Source organism: Giraffa tippelskirchi, chromosome 13 (assembly GCF_054371585.1).
Source record: "Giraffa tippelskirchi isolate mGirTip1 chromosome 13, T2T-mGirTip1v1.2.pri, whole genome shotgun sequence".
In the NCBI taxonomy this organism is placed as follows: Eukaryota; Metazoa; Chordata; class Mammalia; order Artiodactyla; family Giraffidae; genus Giraffa; species Giraffa tippelskirchi.
This window is the reverse complement of record NC_137287.1, coordinates 20,592,095-20,595,185: the sequence shown is the minus strand read 5'-3', so window position 1 is coordinate 20,595,185 and position 3,091 is coordinate 20,592,095.

Here is a 3,091-nt window from a genome sequence, read left to right as displayed (position 1 = left end):
GTCATTAACTCCCTGACTCTTCACGGCACTTCCAAGGTAAAAGCTGAGACTCAGAACTCTTTCTCTGTTACTATGCTAGTGGCCTCTACTGAGAGATGATGAAATACAGATCAATTACTCGTTCAGGAAATATTTAGTACGTTAAATTAATTAAATTAAATATGTAGTTTCAGCCTGGGAAGCAGGAAAGATAAAGTCCCTGTTTTCACAGAACTTACAGATTCCTAAGCGTTAGATGGGCCTCCCTGTTGGCTCAGGGGTAAAGAATTCATCTGCAATGCAGGAGATGTGGGTTTGACCCCTGGGTCAGGAAGATCCCCTGGAAAAGGAAATGGCAACCCACTCCAATATTCTGGCCTGGGAAATCCCGTGGACAGAGGACCCTGGCGGGCTACAGTCCATGGGGTCGCAAAGAGTGGGACACAACTGAGTGACTGAACAACAACAACATCAAGTGTTAGAGAGCAAACACACATGTGGAAGGATGCCTGCCTACTGCAGTTACAGCCTTAGCTGCACACAGAGGTGGTTCAGGAAGGGCCTGCGGGGGTCCAGTTGGTTTCCAAGTTTTGATTCATTCATTTGTCCTTCTTCTTCATGTAAAAATCCCTGCTGATTTAAGGATGGTGCAACCTGGCTCTGCCACCATCTCCTCTGTTTGGACCTTCACAGTCACTGAAGACTTTGTTGGCTGGCCCATAGAGCTTGTCTCCACCCCAAATCCTGCTGTCGTCATTGGTGTCTTCAGTGTCACCTGCTCCTGCACACTGACCCTGACCCGTGCTGTAATCAGCTCACGGTCACCCAGGCTTGCCCAAGGAACCCCCAGTAAATCTCACCTGGCTGGCATCCCCATTCCTCAGCGGCTCCAAGGAGGGTGCTACTAGGGGCTCACAGTTGCCCGCTTCTCTACAGGACTGCCCGTGGTGGCTGGCGGAGCCGCCCAGTGTCCCCTGTCCATGACTAATGAACATGGGGGTACAAAAGACTGGCCCTTTGTCTCAAGGTGGAATCAACTCAGTGGTGCTATTTGTGCTCGAGAGGTCCCTGTGGGTTGAGGCTGAAGCTGGTCTCCAGCTGAGACCTCTCCTTTCTTCGCTCGTCCCCCTGCCCCATCCAGGTCCCCTCACTGCCTTCTCGTATAGTTTCCCCATCCCCAGCACTTGAGCAAGAATCTCTGTCTCAGGCTTTGTTTTTAAGAACCTACCAGATCTAAGACGTCCTCTAACCATCAATATGGTTAGCTTTGGAAAACCCAACTGCCTCATGGCCCCAAACTTCTTTTAGAAATAGGTACCTCATGAAGCCTTTGGTTCACTTGGTTAGTCCTGCATGCTTAGCTGGTCCAAGACCCCCAAATCAGCATAATAAACTTCATAACAGAAGTGATTGTTTGTCATTCTAGAAACCAACCCAAGCTACTGAGCCAGTGAATGAGCCCGCCTTTATGCTTCATATTTTGTACTCTGTACATTTGTTTTAGAATGTGCGTTGTGTTTCTTAATTATGCTTGGGTTCGTAGGACTTTCTCATGCAATAAATTTGATTTACGTAGAACACAAACAAGTGAACCGGTTTAGGTAATTTGTGTGTGTGATGATGTAAGTAATACATTCTACAAACTTAGCAAAATTTTAAAAAATATATGAATTAGAAAACTCATTCATGTTTTCACCTCTCGGAAGCACAGCATCTCTGTTACCATTCTGTTTTTCTCCCAGTGTTTTTTGCCCTGTGCCTATACGTCTGGTGGGTACTGTGTTGAAATATTAACAGTGTTTTCCCCACCAGAGCTTCTTTTGACAGCCCTTCTCCTATTTGAATGAGGCTTCTCCGACTCTCTTGCCTCAGAGAAGGGATGAGGAGGCAGAAAGAGAGAGAAAAAAGCTTCCTTTACCTTTTGAGGATTTCTATAACTCGTGGCGTGAACGTCGATTTAAGAGAATGAATAATGAGAGTATAGCAGAGTCTCCAGACATGAAGAGGAAGGAGGAGCAAGGAATGAGAAGAGGCTGCAGGTCCCTGGGAGAGGCAGACCACTCTGTAGCCCCTTCACTCAAGGACAGGACCCCACGTAGACACGTGGGATCCAAGGGCAAGGGGATCTCTGTCTTAATTCCTGGATGGAAATGCTGCATGCTGTGTCTGGGCAAAGGGGGCGCTAGGGAGGTTCCCACTGCCTAGTGTGATATGGAGGTGTGGGCGTGTGTGTGCTCAGTCATGTTCAACTCTTTGCCAACCCATGGACGGTAGACCACCAGGCTCCTCTGTCTATGGAAATTTTCCAGGCAAGAATACTGGAGTGGGTGACCATTTCCTCCTCCAGGGAATCTTCCTGACCCAGGGATCGAACATGCGTCTCCTGCGTCTCCTGCATTGGCAAATGGATTCTTTACCACTGAGCCACCTGGGAAGCCCGATATGGAGGGGGGGGGGTTTCTAAATGCCGGAGGGAGGAAGAGGGAGAGAGACAGCGAAGGAGGGGGAAAGGCTCTTCAGAAAGAAAAGAGGGACAATGCAGCACAGGCCAGTGAGGACAAGAGACAGGACACAAGGAGACCGTGGCCGTCTCCGGGGATGGTGGCTGGGACAAGGACTCAGTGCCCTCTCGCTTCCTGGGACTGCATCGACTCTATGGAATTTGAACCCAGCCTGGAGAAAGGCTGGGAAAAGCCAGATGGAAATGAATTTCTTCCACCTGGCACAAAGGGAACATTTATTCACCACACCTCGGTTTGTGCTCTGCTTCTGGACACATACATAAACCAATAGCCTTCCTCCATTCTAGCATAAGAATGGAGGAAACAGGATTAGTAACAGGAAAAATATTCCAACCATGATAGCAGTAAAAAGGAAGTCCTTAGGAATAAATTTAACTAGAAAGGCACAGTACCTATATGAAAACTGTAAAATCTTATGAAGGTTATAAAACAAAATGTGAATAAATAAAAAGATACGGCTGTATGGGAAGACTTAAAATGATTAAAATATCCATTCTCTAAATTAAATTCTAAGTATAATGAAATTCTATTATTGCTATATTAAATCTACTTCATGGTCTTTAAAACTTGACTAAAATAGAGAGTATATG